This window comes from Mustela erminea, chromosome 7 (assembly GCF_009829155.1).
Source record: "Mustela erminea isolate mMusErm1 chromosome 7, mMusErm1.Pri, whole genome shotgun sequence".
NCBI classification, from domain to species: Eukaryota; Metazoa; Chordata; class Mammalia; order Carnivora; family Mustelidae; genus Mustela; species Mustela erminea.
The window spans coordinates 25,454,165-25,465,225 of record NC_045620.1 but is presented as its reverse complement, the minus strand read 5'-3'; positions in this window follow the sequence as shown (position 1 = coordinate 25,465,225).

The following is an 11,061-nucleotide window of genomic DNA, read 5'->3' as shown; positions in this document are numbered from 1 at the left end:
CCGTTAGGGTCTGCCTTCGGCTCCGATCATGATCCCAGGGTTCTGGGATCAAGCCCCTCATCCGGCTCCCTTCTCAGCTGGGAGCCTGCTTCTCTCTCTCCCACTCCCCCTGCTTATGTTCCCTCTCTGGTTTAAAAAAAAAAACCGCGGGGCGCCTGGGTGGCTAAGTGGGTTAAGCCTCTGACTTTGGCTCAGAGGGTCATGATCTCAGGGTCCTGGAATGGAACCCCACATCAGGCTCTGCTCAGCGAGGAGCCTGCTTCCCCCTGTCTGCCTTTCTGCCTACTTGTGATCCCTCTCTGTCAAATAAAAAATAAGTAAATAAAATCTTTAAAAAAAAAAAAACAACCTTAAGAAAAATGCAGATGCCCGGGGGTGGGGACAGCCTGGGTGGCTCAGGTGGTTAAGCATCTGCCTTCCTCTCAGGTCATGATCCCGGGATCCTCAGATGGAGTTCTGCATCCAGCTCCATGCTCAGCAGGGAGTCTGCTTTTCCCTCTGACCCTCCCTTTTGCTCGTGATCTCTCTCTCTTGCTCTCGCTCTCAAAAAAAAAAATTTTTTTTTCTTTAAAAAAACACAGGGGCACCTGGGTGGCTCAGTCATTAAGCTCAATCATTAAGTCATTAAGCTTTTGGCTTGGGTCTTGATCCCAGAGTCCTGGGATCAAGCCCTACATCAGGCTCCCTGCTTAGCGCGAAGCCTGCTTCTCCCTCTCTCCCTACTTGTGTTCCCTCTTGCCATGTCTCTCTCTCTCTCTCTCTCTCTGTCAAATAAATAAATAAATAAATAAAATCTTTTAAAAAAAAACATGCAGATGCCCCAATCCCTCTCCATCCCACCCCATGCCAATTTCACAAGTCGGGGCTGGGGCGAGGCAAACGCCCAAGGGGAGGGGATTCTGATGCACAAGGGAGGCTCTCAGTGTTCCAAACCCTGGCAGTGCCCTGGAACCATGAGGGGCTTCTGAAAACACTGCTGCCAGCCTGTCTGCTGCCAGAGATCTGACTTCAGGGCTGGGAACCTGCCATGCGTGTTCTCAAACATTCCTCGGGGGATTCTGTGGTGCAGCCAGGGTTAAGAACCACTGCCTAGATGCTTGTTTTCTAGATTATTCCAGTTGACCCAAGTCAGAGGACCTGGATCATCTCATGGGAGATGGATGTCCAGGGTCAACGTCACCCAACTGCTATGCCCAGCACTTTTGGTAACACCAAACATTTCCTACGGGTTGTGCTGGACACGTCCCCTGCCCTGAGGCCTTCTCACCCACATGAGCTAGGAGACAGCTGGGATAAGGGCCAGACCAGAGGGCAGGGCACAGACGCTCCTGTCACTCTTCTGCCTAACACCTGGCTGTGACTCCCTTCAGGACCAAGTTCTAAGGCAGGCCTGGTAGGATCTCTTCCCAGCCCAACATTAACCCTGGGTTTCTGGCATCTTAAACTGTGGTTAGTTGTCCACAAGGGTCAGGCCCCTTCTCACCTCCCTACGCTGTTGCCCTCAGCAGTACCATCACCTCACCTTGCCGGCCTGCCTGGCTCCTGATGGTGCCTCTCCCCAGTCTGAGTCAGACCTGCCTCGTCAGGGCTTCTAGGGCGTGCCCCACATGCTTCCTCAGGCAAGCATCTGTGACACAGCCCTGGGGTCACTGTCCATAAAAGCAAAGCTGGGCATTCCCAGCAACCCACCCAGGCACACAGGGCCCTGGGAGAGCAGAGGGTAAGCAGGAGCAAGATGGGGTTTCAGGCTACTTTGGCCAGGTTCTTAGAGAACAGAGAGCCTCAGCCAGGCAGTCAGAGAAGAGTCTACTCTGTACCAACCCAAAACTAGAAGGTTGCCATAAGAATGGAAATCTGTAAATTGACAGGCTAGGAATTACCAATTACTTTACCACTTGGTTAGAATCTGGACTCTGTACCAGCTGTGGGCCATTGGACAAGCTATTTAACCTCTCTGAACCAATGGAGATCATTATAGCTCTAAGTCAGGGTTGCTTAAAAGCTGTAAAAGAAGCCTACATATATAAGGCACTTAAGGCAGTGCTTGGCATAAAGAACCACCCAGTAAATGTAGGCAATTATTATTATTACTCATGGAACACCCGTGTAGAAAAGGCCTTTAGAGATCTAAATTAACTCCTACATTTTATAGTTGGAACTAAGGCAGGAAGGAGGAAGGTCCCACTGGAGCTGTGTCCAGCCCTCCCAAACCCAGAGCAGGACCCACTGGAAGAGTGGTGAGAGCTGGTGGGGGCTGCTGGGAATCACCTGATGGGCTGGCAGGATCCCAGCCCAGACTTTCCAATGACTTGGAGCCCGTCAGAGTCCCAACATCTTGGCTCTGTTTCCAGCAAAATCGTTGAGCGTATTTTAGGATCAGCAAAAACCCACAATGCCTTTGGCTGAGCACTTTTCCTCTTCTTGTTGAAGCCCAGGGGTATTTTCGAGGAAATTGAGTCCATCTGTTTCTGATTCATTTGTACTTAACTCATCACCAAGCTGTTTTGTAAGAGCCCTTTGATGTGAAAGCCGCCTTATCCCATAAGCCTCTGTAAGCCTTTATTTAGTCAACAGTAGGTAAACGGTCTCTCTCTCTCTGAAGAAGCCAGAGGCAGCTTCTTGATCTCCCTCAACACACAGGCCAGGAGAAGGGTAAGTGTGGCCCTGGGACTCCTCCTCCTTGGGCTCCTGACTCTGGTCCAGCCTGCAGTGAGGCCTCCCCAACCATCCACCGCCTCTGCTCTGGGGCTAGTGATCCCCCTTGTCCACCATGCGTAGCCTGTCCACGTGGATTTACGGTTTCCTGTGTGTTGCCTGGGTTTCTTGAACTTGATTTCAAGGTCCTGGAAGATGAGAAGCCAGGTCTCCTCATTCACTGTGCCCCGCCATCCCTGCACCATGCCTTGTACACAGTCACAGGGGCCATCACTTCTAAACCAAAAACGCATGGAAAAGATCTCACAAGCTTTAAGGGCTCCCAAAGAGACAAGGGGGCAGAATTTTGAAACTGGGGCTGCCCTATACACAGCAAGCAGCTAAAAGAACCATTGATTGAACTACACACAGAAAGGTATAAAGGGAAGAGTCTGCCTCTCCCTCCCTCTGACATCCAGACAAAGCACACCACAAGTCTCAAATCCGCCCTGTTTCATACAGCAGGATGAAAAAAAATCGAAGAAGCCCCTAACCCAATAGATGAAACTCTTCACTAAAGGGTGACTGAACCATAAGATATTCCTGGAGAAAGCCAAGCAAGCTGTTTTAAGGGATGTCCCTAAATTTCAAGGCTCCACAACCCATGATCCAGAGGCATCTCTATCAGAGGTAGACTGTTTGCAGGGTCCCTACTAGGCTGGTCATCTTCTGTGTTTATTAGAGATGTATTCAGGGTCTCTGAAAGGCAGGGGATGGTGTATGTAATCCTGTGGTTCTCAAATTGGAGCATTTATCACAATCACACTCCAAAGGCTGGTTAAAACACAGATCACTGGGTCCCACCCCAGAGTTCCTGACTCAGTAGGACTAGAGCAGGGTCTTTTTTTCTTTTTTTAAGATTCTACTTAGTTATTTGAGAGGGAAAATGAGTAGGGGAAGGAGCAGAGGGAGAAGCAGACTCCCGTGGAGCAGGGAGCCCCAGTGATGTAGGACTCGATCCCAGGACCCTGGGATCATGACCTGAGCCAAAGGTAGACGCTTAACCAACTGAGCCACCCAGGTGCCCCTAGAGTGGGGTCTAAGACTGTACATCTAGCAAGTTCCCAGGTAATGCTAATGCTATTGGTCTAGGAACCACACTTTGAGAACCATTGGTCTAGCCAGTCCTTCAGTCCTGGCATGGAAATTTTAGGGGAGGGGTGTAGGTACCCAGTGCAGATAATTTTACTTCCTTTTTTCTCTGAATACTAACAACCCAAAGATGGGTGAGAGTGCTGACAATGCACCAACCTCTCTGAAGCAGGCACTGGGCTTAGGGCCCTACAGAGACCACCTCATTTAGTCCTTAACAATTACCCTGTAAGGTAGACACTCTCAATTTTACAGATGAACCCAAAGGTGCACATAGGTGAAGCAAACCTCAAGGTCACACATAGCTTAACACCTGAGCAGATGCACAGCAGGTGGCCAACATATTCTCACAGAACAAGTGTATCTATGAACACAGATGATAAAAGGCAGATCTGACGCCTGGGTGGCTCCCTCCTGGGATAGAGCCCCACATCAGGCTCCCTGCTCAGCAGTGAGGCTGCTTCTCCCTCTATCCCTCCCTCTGTGATCTCTCTCCCTCTCTCTCAAATAAAGAAATAAAATGTTAAAAAGGGGGGGGGGGGGCGCCTGGGTGGCTCAGTCGTTAAGAATCTGCCTTCGGCTCAGGTCACGATCCCAGAGTCCTGGGATGGAGCCCTGCATCTGGCTCCCTGTTCAGCGGGGAGCCTGCTTATCCCTCTCCCCCTACTTATGTTCCTTCTCTGGCTGTCTGTCAAATAAATAAAATATTAAAAAAAAAAAAAAAGGTAGATTTGAACCCAAGTCTGACTCTATAGCTCAGACTCATTCTATCCCATCAGCAGGAAGCAATAAAGGCCGTGCAAGCTCTGGGAGGCAAAGGACTAAAGCTTCTCTGTCTGTCTTACCCTCCCTCCCTGCCTTTTTTTTTTTTCTTCCTTCCTGCTTTTCCTTCTTGATTTTATAATAGTAGTGTTACACTAAAGCTTTTCTGAATCAAATGTACTGTCAAGATGTTCAGGGTCAGGGGCACCTGGGTGGCTCAGTCAGTTACATGTTCACTCTTGGTTTTCGCTCAGGTCACAATCTCAGGGTCATGAGATAGAGCTCTACACTGGGCTTCACACTCAGCCCAGTCTGCTTGTCCCTCCCCGTCCCCAACCTGTGCTCTAAAATAAATAAATAAAATTTTTTAAAAAGAAAAAAAATGTACAGGGTTGGATCTAGGGGACTGACAATGAAAAGGAATGGTAAGGAGCTGGTTCCAGAGAGGCCATGGGAGAGAAGTGGGACTACCAACTGGAAGAAAGGAAGACTCCCAGATTATGGGTCAGGCCAGCCCTGAGGAATCATCAGGGCCTTGTTAGGGACAGGCATCCAGAATTAATTCAGGTAGTTGGTGTGGAGGAAGTTAACTGTTTTGGTTCAAACATTTTTTACAAAAATAATAGATGTTCTTTGCAATCTTGGGGGCAGGGAAGAGGCTGGTTTTTAATTTTCACCATTTTCAGTTCTGTTTGAACTTTTGACTGTGCACCTTTCACATATTATCTTTATAAATAGAGCACACTAATTTATGTGCATATTGAAAAATTTAGAAACTACAAATAAGTGAAAGAAAAAATTAAAAACCTGTAATTCTATGTAAACATTTTTTCCAAGAGTAGGTTCACGTTGATTTGTCTTGTAACCTGATTTGTTTGCCTCTACATCATGACCATGATCCCTTTTATAATACTATCTTCTTCAGTGTCAGTTTCAGTGGCTGCATGTTATCCCATTCTATACCCATACCATAACGTATATAACTGATCTCCTATTGCCTAATTCTAGACTATTCTCAATTAGTTGCTAGTATAAATTTTGGTTTATTTTTGGACTATTACCTTTTAGTCATCATAGGATCACCCACTGTTCAAGAAAAGACCAATTTGGGGGGGAAAAGTGTCTAAAGGGGTGCCTGGGTGGCTCAGTGATCCAGAGGCATCTGGATAAGCATCTGCCTTTGGCTCAGGCCATGATCCCAAGGTCCTGGGATCGAGTCCCACATTGGGCTCCCTGCTTGGCAGAAGGCCTGCTTCTCCCTCTCCTACTCCTCTGCTTGTGTTCTCTCTCTCACTGTCTCTGTCAAATAAATAAAATCTTAAAAAAAAAAAAAAAAAAAGAAGTGTCTAAAGATTCTTCCTACTTTAACACAGAAGAAGAAATAAAATATTATTGGGGCGCCTGGGTGGCTTAGTTGGTTAAGCGTCTGACTTCAGCTCAGGTCATGATCTCAGGTCCTAGGATGGAGCCCCATACCGGGCTCCCTGCTCTGCAGGGAATCTGCTTCTCCCTCTCCCTTTCCCCCAGCTTATGCTCTAGTGCTCTCTCTTTCCCTCTTTTGCTCACTCTCTCTCACATAAATAAAATCTTTTTAAAAAAAGAAAATATTATTGGAGATGTTTCAGTGGGGGGGGGGGTAGCTTGTGTAATAAATACTTCCTAGTTTATTTAAGTTCTGTTAAAACCTTTTCAATTTTATGGAATTTTATGGAATGTGTTTATCTCTTAAACAAACAAAAGCCCTTTCTAGTTGGGAGTTAGATGACCAAGGCTCCAAATATCACCCTGTGACCCCATGCAAGTGTAACCCTTTTTCCCAGACTGGTGAAACAACTCCTAACTCTGAGAGTGTCCTGAGCTTCAGAGGAGATGATGGATGTAAAGGAATGAATGCTGGAAACTATACTAGTGTTCCTGATTCTAAAATCATCAATGAAAGAAACAACCCACTCCACTGGTCAGCAGTAAATGGACAAAAATAAAAGAGACTCAGTGCGTTAAAGCCTCTGCCTTTGGCTCAGGTCATGATCTCAGGGTTCTGGGATCAAGGCCCCATACTACGAAATATAAGCTAGGTATAAAAAGTTAAAAACTCCTGATGTGTCAATAATATAGATGAATCTCAAAAAACATTATGCTAAGTGGAAAAAGCTGGGCACAAAAGGTTCACACTGAATGATTCTATTTACATTCTGGAAAAGGCGAAACTATGAAGACAGGTATCAGGTCAGTGGTCACCTGAATTAGGGGTAAGAGAAAAGGACTGCCTATGAAGAACATGGGGGATCTTTTGGAGGTGATGGAAATATTCTATACCCTGACTGTGGTAATGGTTACATTACTACATACATTTATCAAAACTCAGCTGCACACTTATAAAGAATGAATTTTTAAAGATTTTATCTATTTGCTAGAGTGTGAGAGTGAGAGCACAAGTGGGGGGGACTGCGCCATCCAGGTGCCCCCCCCAGGGGCCCCCCAAAAGAGTGAGTTTCATTGCATGTAAGTTATGTCTTAAATTTTGACTCCCCTCGGGGCACCTGGGTGGCTCAGTGGGTTAAAGCCTCTGCCTTAGGCTCAGGTCATAATCTCAGGGTCCTGGGGTGGAGCCCCGCATGGGGCTCTCTGCTCAGTGGGGAGCCTGCTTCCTCCTCTCTCTCTCTGCCTGCTTCTTTGCCTACTTGTGATTTCTGTCAAATAAATAAAATCTTTAAAAAAAAAAAAGTTAAAAAAAATAAATTTGACTCCCCTCAACACACACACACACACACACACACACACAAACACACAAATACAGTGCCATCCAAATACAAGGTATCCTCCATCAGACTTTACCTATAATAATTTTCACAGAAATTCTGAAATACCTTTGTGAAATATTATGCCAAAAAAAAAGCAACCCAGAAAAGACCAAATATCTTCAAATATTTTCAGGAAGATATTTGTTGTTGGGTTATCTGGCTTTTGGAAAGGCCATTTCTATACTCTAGCAAATGCTCATGTGTGAGGCAGCTGGTCCCACTGTGGAGCAGCTGACCACTTGGGACTGTTCGGGGATTTTCCTTGTCATCACCAGCTTGTTTCTTTTGTTTGTTTTTTTCTTTTTTATACCACCAGGGTAAAAAGAAACTCTGTGTCAGAACCAAACAGTGAATGTTTCCCCACCCCAAACAGGACAGTTCTTTTTCCTCCAGGGAAGAATACAGGTCTTTCTGGTTGATCTTCTCTTGGCTTGACCATTGCTATCTCAACGAATACTATGCTCCAATAGCAAATAAAATACAAAATAAGAATAACCTGCAGCCAAAAACTAGGTTAACAGAGAGAAGATTTCTTTCTTTTTTTTTTTTTTTTTTTTTAAGATTTTATTCATTTATTTGACAGACATAGAACACAAGTAGGCAGAGAAGCAGGCTCTGCACTGAGCAGAGAGCCCGATGCGGGGCTCGATCCCAGGACCCTGGGATCATGACCTGAGCCAAAGGCAGAGGCCTTAACCCACTGAGCCACCCAGGCGCCCCCAGAGAGCAGATTTCTAAGCAGGATAGTAACAAGAGTGAATCAATGCAAAGATGAAATACAGTTAAAAAGGCCCTGCTCAAATCCCCCAGCATTGCAGCAAAATCCCTAACTGTCTACAGGCCCTGATCAATGCTCCTGATTCAATAGGTAATATTTGTGACAAGACCCCAATACAACAAAGTGACTAGAGGGGTTCCTAGAGTTCATAATGAAATCTGAACTAGAGCAAACGGGAGTGAGGCTATACTCTCCTCCTGCATAGAAAAAGAGGTGCTGAAAATACAAAATTGTCAGTTACCTGTGCACACAGCTTAGCTTCCCATTCCCAAAGGAACCAGAGGAGCTCTGGCCCACAGGAGGCGTTCCAAGAGCATTCTTGGAATCACGCGGCAAGAAGCTCAGGGGCTGGTGGGAGATGGCCCTTGGAAGATGGGTGCCCAGCCTCACCGGCTGCCTTCTATCTATGATCTCTGCTGAAACTAAGCAATGATCAAACTAACTTCCCCCAAAGCTAGGTAGGTTCACTAACAGTCCTGCCAGGGAAAATCTATACACAGCCTCATTTCATTTCAACTGACAACAGACCTGTGACCAGGCAGGGGTGTGGAGCTGACTCATGTTAGGGTTACCGAGCTGAAAAACAAGTCTTTTTTTTTTTTTTTTAAAGATTTTATTTATCCATTGGACAGGCAGTAATAGTAGACACAAGTAGGCAGAGAGGCAGGCAGAGAGAGGGAGGAAGAGAAGCAGGCTCCCCGCTAAGCAGAGAGACCGATGTGGGGCTCCATCCCAGGACCTTGGGATCATGACCCGAGCCGAAGGCAGAGGCTTTAACCCACTGAGCCACCCAGGCGCCCCTGAAAAACAAGTCTTATCAAGAAACTCATGGGCTGGTGTGGAAGAGAATCCTGGAAACAAATGATGACAATTATTTGATAATGAATAGCTCACCATTAGTTGAGCAGGCATCATGACCAGCTCAATAGCCCGGTGAGGGAAGAACTACACCCATTTCAAAAAGGAGCTATCTCAAGTTGAGAAGTCGGGGGCTTGCCTGAGGTCACACAGTTGGAAAGCAGAGGAGCCAGGACTGGAACCAAGCATTCTGATTCCAGAGCCTACACCTCTGGCTTCTGTAGTGGGTACATTACTGGAGACCAGAGATCTTATTATGGCCTGGACATGTCAAGGGAGGCCCTCAGAAGTGCCCTGCATGCTACATCTCGAAGCATGGACAAGCACTGTAGGCCCAAGAAGAGGCAGATGGCTTCATGGCTTGACAGCTGTCAGCAGTCTGGTAGGACCGGACACTCCTGGAGAGGATACATGCCAAGACTCAAGGGAGAGGGAGGGGTAGAAGGTATAGGCAGGGCCAGACTGGGGGTTTGGTGTGCTAAGAGGTTTGGGCTTTACCCTAGAAACCAGGCAGAGTCATGAGTATCGGGATCTGTCTGCTGACATGAGACTTGCCTGTAAGAATGCTCACGCAGGAACAGTTCAGATTGTGGAAGCTAGGAGGTTGCAAACTGGGTTGGGACCATCAGGAAGCCACTGTTGTGATACAGGTGGGGTAGGAACGCTTGAATTGGGCAGGGCACAGAGCTCTTTGGTCAGAATCTGTCCAGTGGCCCAGTGGGTACAATTCTTATGGATTATCCGAAGACCAGGGCTGGATGGCTTGCCAGGCTGAATCCATTTCTGGTCTCTCAGGATCCCTCTGAATGAACTAAAGCAGGATACCCATGACTCACAGGGTAGCACTGACCTCTGGTCAGGGACCAGTTTCAGTCTCTAGGGATTGAGGACTTCATTTCCCTATATGTAAGTATGAGTGGATTTAACTAGACTGTATTTTAGGTGTCTAAAATTCACATTCTGTGAATTCACCTTAGATTTCCATTGTAGGCACATGAGGCCCTCAGAAAGCTCACACATTTGGACACTGTCCAAAAGCATCAATTTGCTCTTCTTTGGTGTTTGTAAAATTAATCTGGTAATCCTTCATAAATTGGAATAATCTCTATGTAAATCAGTTGGGCACTGTGATAGTTAATTTTGTGCATTAACTTGACTGGCCTGCTATGTCCGAATATTTGGTCAAACATTATTCTGCATGTTTCTGTGAAAGTGGTATTTTGGGGGGATAAGATTAATATTTAAATTGGTGGGGGACACCTGGGTGGTTCAGTCAGCTGAGTGGCTGCCTTTGGCTCAGGTTGTGGTCCTGGGGACTTGGGGTTCTGGGATAGAGTCTGGCATCAGCAGTGGGCTCCTTGCTCAGAGGAGAGCCTGCTTTTCCCTCTTCCTCTGTCCCCCTACTCCCCACTTACTGACAAGTAAAATCTTTAAAAAAAAAAAAACATTTAGGCTCAGTTGGTTGGACAACTGCCTTCGGCTCAGGTCATGATCCTGGATTCCCGGGATCGAGTCCCGCATCGGGCTCCCAGCTCCATGGGGAGTCTGCTTCTCCCTCTGACCTCCTCGCTCGTGCTCTCTCTCACTGTCTCTCTCTCTCAAATAAATAAATAAAATCTTAAAAAAAAAAAAAACATTTAAACTGGCAGATCTTTATTTTTTAAAGTATATGTGTCCTTAACATTACCTGATCGATGGCCAATGTTGTTGCTGTTGGTTTTTTTTTTTTTTTTTAAGATTTTATTTATTTAATCTTGGCTTGAGTGAGAGCAAGAGTGGGCATACACACAAAGTGAGAGGGAGGGCAGCAGACTCCCCATGGGGCAGGGAGCCTGATGTGGGCTCAATCCCAGGACCTGGAGTTCATGACCTGAGCCCTAGGCAGACGCTTAACAGACTGACCACCTAGCTGCCCTTAAACTGGTGGACCTTTGTATCAGAATAAAGTAGATTCCCTTCCATAATGTGGGTGTGCCTCATCCAATTAGTTCAAGGTCTTAACAAAGACTGACTCCCCTACCTCCCCAGCAAGAACAAATTCTTCTAGTGGACTGACTGTCTTTGGACCCAACTCCT